General features: G+C 37.0%; 1 pseudogene; it reads left to right on the top strand.

Annotated features, from left to right (window-relative positions):
* Positions 1–264: 264 nt before the first annotated feature.
* LOC144295231 (RNA transcription, translation and transport factor protein pseudogene) lies at positions 265–995 on the top strand (annotated as a pseudogene).
* The last annotated feature ends 12,851 nt before the right edge of the window (positions 996–13,846 follow it).

Below are 13,846 nucleotides of genomic sequence, written 5' to 3'. Positions count from 1 at the left end.
TCATCCAGGTATTATCTATTGTCAAAAGAGAAGACAAATGACTGGAAGCAACTAGAGTACAGAGTATTAGTAATTAGTATTAGTGAAACTTCAAACTTATCACCCTGTCGTCATTAAGTGTGTAAGTAACATGAAGACTAATGGGACTCAAGGTACCATTCTGGAAAAATCATGTGCAGGTCTTGTGCATCCCAGGTGCCAGCATTACCCACTCCTCCTGGCCTCTCTTCTTCCGGCCAAAGTCTGGGGACCAGAGCGGGGACCATGTTCTGACACAGGCTGGTGGCCCTCAATTAACCACAAGCCTAATGGCTTCAACTGCAAAGATGAAACAGAATGTAGAAACCTTAATGTTCGGCTTGAAGACTAGAAAATCACATACTATGAGACTGAAGACAGAAGTGATTTAAGAAACATTCACAGCACGGACTGGCCCAAGTTCCTGAAAAGTTATCTCAGAGATGTGAACTCTCTTTCCAAGATTCAAGATCTGACAAGAAGCAAATGACTGGCTTTTTGGTTTAGATGTTAGACTTGAATATGCAGACAATGCTGAAGAATACAAGGAGTTGGTATCTGATAATACAAAAGATGCTGGAATGCAGCTAAAAATGCAGAGCCACTGATCAATTTGGATGTAAATAATCTCGATTTTAAGGCTGGCGTAATGGCTTTGTCCAACCTTCTTCAGATTCAGCATCATGATTACCCGGTAATGCTTAAGGCAATTCGCATTTTGGTCCGGAAGCTCCTGACAAAGGAGGCAGTTGCTAAAGCAAATCAAATCAAAGAGGGCTTGCCTGTTGTTTAAGACAAACATTTTCCTGGTTTTGACAGAGGAGATGCAGTTCTTAAGGAAGCTGCTCAAATTCTGTGGTTGCTGCATATGGAAGAGCTGAGAGCTACAGACAAAAATTCATGAAGCTATAGGAGCTGTTCAGGCAATTATTGTTGATCCAAAGACAGACCGCAGACCGGGGAAAGTTGGACGATGAACATTTTATGATTTTAGCTTCTCACCTCCTTGGCACAGTTGGGAACCCTGCATGTGTTTGGAACTCTGGCATGTGTTTGGAAAACAAATGTCACATTTTTGAGGAAGGGATCCTAGAATATTGACTTTCTAGAGATTTACCATAGTTGCTTTTTTTTTAATTAAGTGCAGGAAAGTGGAAAAAAATAAAATGTTACAAAATAATAAAATATATACATAAAATAATATAGCATATATACATAAAATGTAATTGTACAATGGCTGCATCTATAGAGGCTTACCAGGAACCAGACACTGTGCTGAGCCCTTTATGCAGATTATCACAATTAATCCTTACAACATGTTACAGACGTCAACAATATTTTGTCCCTATTTATCAGACGCGAGCGATTATAGCTGTTACTGTCATGATGTGAACTAAGCCAATCTGACTTTGACAGGTGTCGGTTCTTTTTGGGTGAGATTGGTAACTTATTATGACTATATTTCTCTGTCCTAACAGATTCACTACCATCTGGTATGTTTTAATGAGATTTAAATTTAGCTAGAATTTTGTTACATCTGGAGATATTTATCAGTGAGAAGGTGTACACACCTATACAAACATATATACACACAGAAGGTCCACATCCTCTTCTTGTAAAACAAGTCTCTGTTCTCTTTCTTACAGAACATGGAAATATCCTTTGAATAATAAGCAGATGCAACAATACTATAATGGTAGGTTTAGCAAATTTTCTGGTCTTTTCGGGGAAGAATTACCTCTAAGGTAATCCAATCAGATCCAATCTGATTCCAAAGCAAAGAGCTCCACTCTAAGGATCTAGGAAGTTATTTGGATTTTTTTTGGCAGAAGTCTGTATAAAACCTTTATTAACAATCCACATATCTTGACTACCAGAAATCTCTTCACAGAAAATTATTTCTCATGTCATTTAGTAATTAAGGAACAGTCAAGTTAAGACCGTATTGTCCAAATTGAAGACTTTTAGTATGCCGTCCTGGAGAATGCATAACTGATTAAGTAGCTTCAAATATTAAGTAATTGCCCTGAAGAACAGATTGGAACTAACATAGACATATATATTGCACAACTTATACTAAAGTGTTTCTAAAGCAATAGTCTGCAATTTGACCTACCAATTATTTTGATTTACAATTATTACTGTGCATATGAACGTATAAAACGTAATTATAAACCAAGTCCTAGGCTGTTGCGGCAGGGAAGAGGGAGTGTACCTATAACACATAAAGTAATAGAATAAATCATTGCTGCACAGTTTATGGGACTTATAAATCTCTGCTAAAAGTCCTCTTTTATTACAACTCTAACTCTGGGGAACTGTGGATGAGATACTTCGGGCAGCAACTACAGGTATTTTTGGAGAAAACTCTCCTAAGTTTCAGTCTCATACAAAGTTGTACAATATCTCATATGAACCAGAATAAGCAAAAAACAATACATATCCCTGATGAGCTATGACAGATGAAGAGATTGGGGCATCTTCACAATGAGTTGGGGCTCCAAAAAAGCCACTTCAAAGCAAAGTGATATAAGAGCCAGGCGATTAATGGATAATTTAGAATTAAGACATATTTTAGATGAAAGAATCTGGATGTTTCACCTCTTAGCTATTTGCCGTTGCTATATTCTATATGGGTTTCACCAATTCCCTTTTGAGGATACATCTCACTTATACCAACTCTCTCATGAGGAACACATATAAAAAACACATATAAAATACATGTTTGCATTAACGGTAATCCTAAAATGGGGATCAGTTATTCTCACAGTCCTTTGTAGTGATTTTATTTTTTTAATAATTCTTCTGTTGTTAGAGGAAACATATTTATGTAGCTTCAGTTCTTTATTTTTTAAAGCTTTAGTTATTTATCTGAGAGAGAGAGAGAGAGAGAGGATATGCCCTCTTAGCACAGGAGAGGTGGAGGGGGAGAGGGAGACAGAGAATCTCCAGCAGACTCTACGCTGAGTGCAGAGCCTGTTTCAAGGCTGGATCTCAAGACCCTGAGATCATGACCTGAGGTAAAATCAACAGTCAGTCGCTCAACCAAATAAGCCACCCGGGCACCCACATAGTGGTTTTAAATAGCATCATGCTAAACAATCTCTTCTGTATTTGAAAGATACATACTTAAACTGCCACTTATTAAAGGCATCAACATTCTAGGATCTCCAAAGAGGGACAGACGGGCAGTGTACTCCTTGTACAGTCCTCTTTTATCAACCTTTTCCCACTTTGGCTCTTCCTATTACTACATGACTGAGCGAATGATAAGGGAAGTGGCACTCAGCTGGCTGGTCTAAGAGCGGCATTTCAGTCATGTGGGTGTGGGGGGGTGTCTCAAAGCTGCACACGTCCTCTCTTTTCCCTTCCCCTTTCTCCTGGCCTCATTCCCACTGCATGGAGGCATGGAGGAGGTATTATAACAATCTGAGTAATCTGTGTTAAGTACTACAGATTAAATAAGCCTCTAAACCCTACGTGTCCCCACTCTCATCCAGCTGAGCAAGGCAATGCCACGGTCCTGGATTACTGCAGGACCTCAGTGTCAGTGCTGTCAGGGGCCACGGCTGGCATCCTTGGACTTGCCCGTCTCTACAGCTTCATCTCCTACCTGCTGGCCTCCGTCCTGCTCTCTCTGCTCTTAATTCTCAAAGTGGGAAGGAGATAGAGCAAATATCTTAAATCATGAAGACCTTTCCTTACAGGAGGTCTCGGGGAGGTCTCTTTACCTTTATCCTGTTCTGAACATCCTCTATGGCATGGTGCACATCTGCATGGGGGCAGGAGATGACTTAAAAAAAAAAAAACTGATTGGGAAGGCTGTCACCAGAAATTAACATCATGTAAATTTAGTTTTTAAATTGTTGAATTTGCTGCTTGTTCTCTAACATTATCATTTATATCTGAAGACAAAGAACCTATAATATTCTTCAGATTAAATGAAGCATGAGACCAAAAAAAAAAAAAAAAAAGAGAATGATTTAACTAATTTGGTTAAGGAGAAAGTATTTGAGGTTATTTTTCCTTAGAATATTTTTTTCTCATATATGGAAATGCAATAATAATGTTAAAGTTATATTGCCCTATTCTATTCCATAGAAAAGCTGTGATTTTCCAAAGATTCTTGAACCATATTATAAAGCTGATGGGTGGTTTCCCACTTTATGTCAACTGTGCGTTACCTACTGGCAACACAGTGTGGTGTCGTAGGCAGAGGATTTCATGCTAAAGGCTAGGTTTGGAATCTTGGCTTTGCCACTTATTAGGATGGAGGAGCCACTTGTTCATTTTTTTCCCTGCCTTAAATATCTCATTTGTAAACTGAGGATAGTAATGATCTCTATCTCATGGGGATGTTGGTAGAATTGAATGAGAAAAATGTATGTAAATTTCTTAGCCACAAGCAATCCCTGTGTATCTAAAAATAAATAGAAAGTAAAAACTTCAGAAAACAACTTATGCTCTTGGCTCTGTAGGTGGAAGTTATTAAAGTCATTCCTCTGGTTATTGTGGTTGCAAAGCACATATATAACCATATCAAGTAGAATGTCCTTCATTAATAACATTTAGTAGAGAACATCTCTGCTGTCCTTGAATTCTAAGTGCAGAAGTAACATGAACTAAAGCTTGTAGAGTCTTCATATCTCATTAGCATTCCTTTTCTCAACACGGTTCTGCAATTCATAAAGTACTCTACTCAGCAAGTCCAGAAAATGTGAAGCTTTGCCATTTCCCATTTCAAATATAATTTGTATTTATGAATGCATTTATTTTGAATTTACACTTCATTTTCTCTAAACCAAATTGTTTGAAGCCTGCTACAAAGCAGACATTATGCAAAATAGAACTAGAAGGGATAAAAGTCTAATAAAAGCATGAAAAGTGAGCTAGGACATCAGAGATGCTCCCAGACCCTTTCCCTGGGGTAGGTGATGATTACAATGTTCATCACTGAGAAGCCACTTTATAGGTTGTTGGCAGTTAAAGAACATAATGGGGACATTTAATGTATTGTTCTAATTTCCTAAAAAAAAATGAACACGATTTAACCAGGATCTTAATAGACAGGAAAATAGAAAATTGATCAGGTTAGGGTAGAAGTGGGAGTGATTGTCCCTCAGTGAGGTTCACTCTTCTCTCCCATACATTGTCTCATCTGAAATTCAATTTCATAACTTCTTACCATTGTTCAATGGCTTTGGTAATGGGGAATTATAGTATTAGCTATTAAGCATTTAGTATGTGTCAGAGACTTAGTGCTACTGCTAGGGCACTATTCATCTTATAGTCCCTATAAATTGTTACATGCAACTTTTTTGGTCCTGACAGGTAGCAGGAAGATGTCTCAAGGAAGGGAAACTTTTCTAATTCACACATATAACCACACATGCACGAAGCAACATGTAGGAAAATGGTGGCTCCACATTACACTTAGATTGTAAAAGATGTTATCCATTATGTCCTCACAACAACCCTCTCTGAAAGGATAGCATCCTCATTCCACAGATAAAGAAACTTAGGGTCAGAAAGACTGAAATATGTGCAAGGTTATAGACTAATCACTAACAAACCCAGAAGTAGAACCTAGGTCTATCTGATTTCAGTCATAGTTTCTTTTCACTTTTTCTTACCAGAAATTCCAAATCCACATAGAATCAACAAAATATTCATCACTTCCACAGCTATCAACATTCTTTCATTCTTGTTTTATTTTTATCTTCACGTATGTCTTATCTCATAATCAACTGTTTTATAATCAAAGTTCTCCACTAACTAGAGGAACATGGAGTTGTTATCAGTCATTGATACAGTAGTGTGAATAAGGCTCATGATTATTTAGTTTACCTCCAACACATACTGAAGGACTGAAGACTTGAGAAATAAACAGCAATGTTCATAGTTCTTTGTTATACATGTAGCGCAGCACGTAGCAGCCCCTATAGAGGGGGGCTGTCTCAGCAAAGATAATATTATGAAGAGATCATAGTCTCAGTAAAGGTCAATGTGAAAACGCATGTTACATTTACTTATACAACATGGTTACATGTTCCTAATTCACATAGTAGGATTATTTTTACAGGACAGCTGATCAATACAATACCCACCACATTTTTAAAGGCCAATTTTCTTTTTCTTTTTTTTTTTTTAAAGATTTTATTTTTTAAATTTTTTTTTAATTTATTTATGATAGTCACAGAGAGAGAGAGAGAGAGGCAGAGACATAGGCAGAGGGAGAAGCAGGCTCCATGCACCAGGAGCCCGACGTGGGACTCGATCCCGGGTCTCCAGGATCGCGCCCTGGGCCAAAGGCAGGCGCCAAACCACTGCGCCACCCAGGGATCCCCAGGCCAATTTTCTTAATACAGTGACATGTGGCTGGGTAAAATCACTTTGTCAGTAGCATGCAATGCCCAATATTTATTTTTGTTGCATCTGCATTTTTATAACTTCATCTATAATTGCCTATTTTCATTTTAAATCAGCTTAGTGTTGAACAATTTAGGACTTGATTTTGTAATCACAAAACATATATTTAAATACTAAGAACTATGCTTAGTAGGTGTAATCTGAACTTGAAGATCTGAATCCCATCACTTGTGATTTGGCTGCAAAATGTACAATGCATAGAATTTCATGATCCATTGTCTTATGATTGCTTTTACATTGTGAAGAAACTCAGAATTCTAGAAATAATAACATTTCCCTAGAAATATGATCAATGATCTCATTGAAATAGCCAAAGCTATATTATGTAGCACATCACACACTAGCATTCACTAATCCTCCTTATGATGCATTTAAACTTCACAAGAAATCTAGCACTTCTTTGTTATTTATAAGCATCCCTTTTCATTGATGAGGAAACTAAGATGAAAAAAAAAGCATAAGACTTATTCATGGTCACGTATCTAGTAAATGTTAGAAAACTTTAGCAGGAAACCAACTGAAGTCTTTCTAAAATTAGATCTCTTACTGTGTTGCCTCTCTTTATCTTCATTTTGGACCAATTATAAAACCATATACATGAAATTGTGAAATATGAATTATACCTGTACACACTACCATCCATTTCCATTGCAAACACTCTACTTCAGGTCAGCCTTATCTTTATCTTTATCTGAATTATGCATATGGAATCCTAAATGCTCTGTTTCATGTTTTTTCCTTTCGGGCTGTTCTAAAAATGGCCAAGTCCAAAAGCATAAATCTAATGATGCCATTCTCCTTTTCAAAATATGTCAGTTTGTTGCCTTTTCTTTTAATGTATTTAAAAGATTTTATTTATGTATTTGAGAGAAAGAACACAGTAAACATAGGGGCATAGGGAGAGGGAAAAGCAGGCTCCTAAGGTGGGCTCAATTCCAGGACCCTGGGATCATGATCCAAACTGAAGTCAGACACTTAACCGACAGCATCCCTATTCATTGCCTTTTCAATTGTCAGTGTCAGGGGTGGATGCTAGAATTGAAGAGTGTCGAAAAATTCTTAATAAAAAAGTGGAATATTTACTAACATCCTTGAAAAAAACACTTTCATACCATGACATCAGAAACTTTTAAAATTTTTCTATATAAACTTTCCTCCATATATCAGACAAAGTATCCATAGTTTTGATTATCTGCTATCAACCTTAAAAACAAAATAGTCAATTATTTCACCAACAAAAGTGAGTTTATTCAGGAATAGGCAAGGAATTGAAACTTGGGGCATGTAAACTACAGAGAACCATAGCCAAGTCTGAAGACCACAGGAAAAGGGCTTGCTTTTATGGAAGAAAGGAGAGGATTGGGAGGAGCTATTTGGCTTAAAGTTCCATTAGAGGAGAATGAGAGTTTGAGTTGTGGTGGCTTTTCATTGGCAGGTTTTCATTGGCTAGGCTGTTGCTGGGCATGGAGAAAATCTTCCTTCTTGCCGGGTTATGTAAAGTCAGCTACTTCCTACAGGTTTATGTAAAGTAAGCTGCACTAAGTGGTTCCTGAGTGAGAACCCTCCCTCCATTGCTTTCCAACTCCATTTAGAATTAGGTGTCCTTTTTGTTCATTTACACATTACTTTTTCTTTCTTTTTTCTTTTTTTCTCTCTCTGAGGTTGTACTGGGAAACACTCAAAAGAGGCTTACAGGCATCTGACACTACTAACTCAGCTAAATGAACTTCTTTTACTTGTCTTTTCTCTTTCTCCAATTTCTAAGTGTAGAACTATCCTAGGAGAAAGGATCATTGTACTTGAGGTATGTGATATTCTTCTTTTCAAAGACAGAGAATGAAAAGTTCAGATTCTTGCCAAAAACTTATGTATGCCTTTTCATGCTTGAATACAGGCAATTATAAAGGCTTTACCTGGAAAGCATCCTTCAGAAAGCTGCCCTCCCCACTCCAGATTTGGTGCATAGCCAATGCTAGTAGGGAGTCTCTAAGGGGAATTGTAGTCAAGGACTCAAGCCCTTCTGGCTGGTTATTCGCTTTTTCACATTTGCACTCCCAGCCCAAAGACCTTCTATATAGAACTCGGGCCTTATCACTCCTTTTTGTCTTTATCCCTACACCAAAGTGCTCTCCCTATAGCGATTATCCACTCTGATTCTTTTTAGGTTTATACTACCTCATAAAAAGTAGTGTAATTTAGACTATGTCATCATCTCCCAGAAGCATGCATACATGCATACACATAGCATATGCAGCATTGAACACAATTTAAGTGTGTGAAGTAGATTAGGAGACATTTCATTAGATCATACCATGCCATAAAAATCATGACATTTCATTTGTTCTGTGAAAATATAAACTTCTCAAATCATTTTTAACCTCAAGAACCTATAAGAAAATAAGTAGTTGCAATCCTATTACCATAAATTTTCTACAGAGTTTAAAATCTCTGAATATATCACCTATATTGGACAATATACCAAACTACTGAAGGAAAAAAACAGCACTGGGTGACATGCGTAATCGATAAGACTGTGTCAGACCATTGAACCAAAAGATTCCTCAAAGATTTAGTATTTAGAATGACAATCTACCAACCCACTGAGCCATTTCTACAGTGACATAGGTGGTATATCAAAAATTTAAACCCACTCATCCTTACTGGCAATGTAATAGAAGCTAGAATCGGATGAGAGATCTCTTCTGTCTTGCTTGCAGCTATTTATGCTCTGCTTTATTACTTGTTAAGAGCCAGAAGCATTGCTGAGAACAATCAGATGTTCATCTCCTCTACAAGAAACCTAATGGCTGTTGTGTCAGGCTGTTCAGATTTCTCCCCTCTGACATGCTGAGAAATGATAGCTGAAAGACTGAGAAACGCAAACTCTATACATACATGGAAAAGAACCAAAATGAAAAAAAAAAAAAAAAGTACTGTGCTGAGAGCAGATTGAACAATAACATGAACACTCTTCCAAATGCACATATTTTGCCTGACAGGTCTAGCCCCTGTGAAAACCTGAAATCTACAGTGTCTGTCCCATATTTGTTCCCAAGCTTATAACTCGTCTTTTCTCTCAGTGGAAGACATTGACCCATTATTCTCTATGAACATTTGATATTCTTTTTACTGACAAAAGATATTTTATTTGTTTCATTCTCAACCAATGCTTTCTCTAAACAGTAAGCCTTTCAAAAAAGTTGCTGTATTGATTAAAGCCACGTATTAATTTTGATAGCTCACCTGACTTACTGTTTTGTGGGTGCTGCGTTATAGGGTTGTTCCTACAGAACGTTTAGCAAACAGGGATTAGGGAGAAAAGAACCAGGCAAGTTCTATCTTAAATATCTACTAACACACAGCACCTAATCACTGTGCTCCCATTATCTGAAAATGACTTGTGTTAGTTATTTTTTAGAATACTTACTACTTGCTAGATGCTGTTTTACCCTACAGGAGAGCAGTGAACAAAAGAGACGTGATTTGTTTCCTTATGAACATTATGGTACAATGTGTGACTATAGAAATTAGACATTTAAAAAGTTACAAGTTGAAAAAGTTATCTGCAGACATTGAAGAAGCATCAAGATTCTTCATGGAATACATCCCCATTCCAGTGTATAGGGTCAAGGGGTCTTCTGGGAGGAATTGAGATTTCAGTAATATATGGGATGTGTATTAGCTAGTGAAGAATGATCTGGATGGAAAATCAACATATGTTAATATTCTGTGGTGGAAAGAACTTGATATAACTGAGAAACAGAAAGACAAAACAAAACAAAATGTGTGTGCGTGCCTGTGCGTGCATGTGTGATTAGATCATGGAGTGGGAGGTCAGGGCAGGCAGAGGCATAAAGCAATGTGAAAGATTTGACCTTTAGAAGAAAAGCAATGGGGAACTACTGAGAACCTCTAAATAAAGAATCTGTGGTGTGGAAACTGGATTGAAGGAGGATAGTATGAGGACAGGAGATACCAGAAGTGGCTATTGTAAGAAACAGAAGAGATGATAGGGGCTTAACCTGAGGTGGTAGCAGTGGGAATGCAGAGAAATAAACACATTCAAGACATATTTAGAACTAAAATTTATGGGACATGATAATTGATTAGATACAAGGATGAGATAGAAGATATCAAAGAAAACTTGAAGATTTCTTAGCTTGAATAATTACTGCTGCTAAAAACAACTAATTTTTACCTACGTTAAAAAAATTCATTGTGAAATCATATTCAAGAAACAAAGACCTTATTCTGTGTCGAGTTTTACTGTAATTGAAGGGTAAAAGCCACAATTAAAAGAGGGAAAAGTCGGGTTTTCTAATGCTATCCAGCCTTTTCTTCTGTGTTTGGATGCAGACTGCACGTAATTGAATATAAGCAGTCTTCAATAAACATATATTTTCAACAAAAGTAAGCAAGACCTCATAAACTCACAGATTCCAGATATATTCACCAAAAGCAAAGCTAGACAGATCAAGTTAATCATGTTGGAAGCATTCCCTAAAGAAGGACTCTCATGGTAGTAAATACCATGAGTGTTCCATCAGATCCATTATTAGCTTGTTTACAAGAAGATCTGACCAGGTTACTTTTCTTTCCTGGGCCTCCCACAGGAACAGTAGAGAATGGATTGCAGCCTTTTTGCTCTCCCTTTCCTCCCCACTGTGCATCGAAATTTATACAAAGTATCTATTTTACTTTACAACCAATATATACTAGAAAAAAAAATAACCACATTTCCTTTCCAAATTCTAGAGTATTGTATACTTTAAAAAATGCATTAGAAATATTGTCTTTAATGCTAACAACAACCGTACGCAGTAGGTAATAGTATTTTAAGGACAAAAGCACCGATATCTAGAAAAGTTGCATAACTTACCAAGGACCGTTCTGACTCTAATTTCTATATTCTTTTCTCTCTACCACAGTGCCCCTTCAATATTTTTTAGACAGTAACTTTAAACCAGAGAGAAATGCAAATATTAAATTGTATACTTTTGTCAAGTTTGCGATGGATATATGTGAAAGAAAAAGAAACGCTTGAATGAAGGATTTAATTTTATTTTAATGGCCATTTCAAGATTTAAGAATCTGCCATTTACTTGTGTAGCAAAAGGAATATTTTTCAACTGGGAATAGAAACACTTATGAATTAGGAATAACTGGATTATTGGAAAAGACATATAAATAGCCAAAAGCAGAGTGGTCATCTTCTTCTAATATATCAAGAACTGCATTAAATAGCAAGCAGGAGTACCTGGCTGGCTCAGTTGATAGAGCATGGGACTCTTGATCTCAGGGTTCGAGCCCCACAGGACGAGGAGTAGAGTTAATTTAAAAAAAAGAAAAAAAAAAACTACATTAGAGTGTTTTATGTGAAGAGTGTACATTGTAAAACTACAGGCAAAAAAATCGATGTTTCATGGATCATTTGAAATTCCCTTCTGAGAGGGAACTTTTATGAATAAATAATCTCTATATACAAGCAAATATGTCCCCAAACCATATGGTTTTACAAACCTTCTGGACTAATATATTCAATTTCAAATTTATCAGAACAAAAGTGATTTATGGATTATTAACAAGCTTCTCTAAATCATAGACTCTGTGTAGTGTTGAGATCTGACCCAAGACTTTGGAAAATCCATATGATGCTTAACCCAGCCTTGCAAATGCCTCCCAGAAACAGTGTCAGACAACATGAGATCTCATCCATCCCCAGTATCCTTAGCAATGGAAGCCTCCAGGGATCTAAATGGAAAACTCCTAAGGGAAAGATTCCATCTTCACGGATGGAAGCAAAACCATGTTTGTTTGCTTGTTTACCTTACACGTCTATAGACTGACCCTCTACGACTGACCTCCCCCCATCATACTAACAGACACACGTGATTCCTCCCAATCATCCCTGTGGCCTACTTTCATGCTACATGTGAGGCCATTTGCAAAGCCTGTACTTCTGTCTGTTTAGTTTATTTGAGGTTGTTCACTGTAAGCAGGTGATATTTTAGGCAGCCGTCACTCTCATTTTCTTATCACCCAGGATTTTAGATTTTCCATAAGCTGAAACATAGAAAACAGGAAGAAAATATAATTTTCCATTGATATTTTTATTCCACCTCAGCACAATTCATGGAACAAACTTAAATGTTATAATTATGAACAATATCCACAATATTTAAGTAAGAAACAAAAACAAGCTTAAGTTAGAACACAGCACTAGAACTCAAAACTTCTCACTGGACCTTGAGATGATTTTTCTTTCAAGGTGAAGAATCCCCTAAGGGTGAGAGAAATATAGTTTGATTGTGATTCATTGAATAATATTATTAATCTCTATTTAATCTAGTACCAAGATCTCTCCTCTCTTTCTCCCTGCCTCAGAATTTTGGAAAACACTTTAAAAAATTTACTAAAGGAAAAGCTAGCGTCTACCTAGGGGTACAGAAAGCTGGAAGGAGAGTCATACCCACTCTTAAAAAAAAAAAAAAGAGCACTAATTTCAAATGTAAGACTTTTATAAGATGACTAAAATCTGAGAATCTTATGTATAACACTATGACTACAGTTTAAAACGCTGTGTTGTGTAATTGAAATCTGCTAAGAGAACAAAACTTAAATGTTCATACATACACAAAGGCAAATACGTGAGGTGGTGGTTGTGTTAATTTAATGAGAGAGAATCCTTTCATGACGCATATCAAATTATCATATATATTTTAAATGTCTTACAATTTTATTTGTCGATTATACTTTAATACAGCTGGGAAAAAAGCAAGACTTTTAAGTAGCTGAGGTTACAGAGTAAACAGCTGGCACAAAATACGAGGAGAATTCCTGTGTCCAAGGACAGAGAAAACATAAGCAAGTATGGCCTAGGGTAGTCACAACTAGGCAGCTAGAACTAGAGTTCAAATAGAGTAACTAAGAAATTGGCGAACGTCAAGTATGGACTGGCAGGATCACTGAAAGCCTGGGTTGTTGCAGACACTGGGGAGATTTATACCCTCTTTAGGAAGAAACTCACTTCTGGAGAAATGGTAAAATTCAATACTAAGGAAACAACTACAACCACGGTAAAAGCGAAAGGTACTAGAAGGCCACAACTGCAAGGCCAGGAACAGGGTTTGTAAGACCTAACCTAAATCAGAATAGCAGAGACCTCACTCCCCTCCACCACTACCTACTACCAACCTAAGGACTTTAACAAGCCATAGCAGATTCCTGAAGTGAGAGGGAGAGGAAAGGAACAAGAACATCTAAAAAGAACGTCTCTGAGCCATCAGACAAAGGTAAGATCTCAAATTTAGAAGCAAAGAAACACTCATCTGGTAAACCACAGCAGTTTAGTTTAATGACATTCTCACTTAATCTAGTGTCACCAGAATAAAATACTCAA

The sequence above is a fragment of the Canis aureus genome, chromosome 23 (assembly GCF_053574225.1).
Source record: "Canis aureus isolate CA01 chromosome 23, VMU_Caureus_v.1.0, whole genome shotgun sequence".
Lineage (NCBI taxonomy): Eukaryota > Metazoa > Chordata > Mammalia > Carnivora > Canidae > Canis > Canis aureus.
The sequence above is the reverse complement of the archived record's forward strand: the minus strand, read 5'-3'. Positions and strand labels throughout refer to the sequence as shown.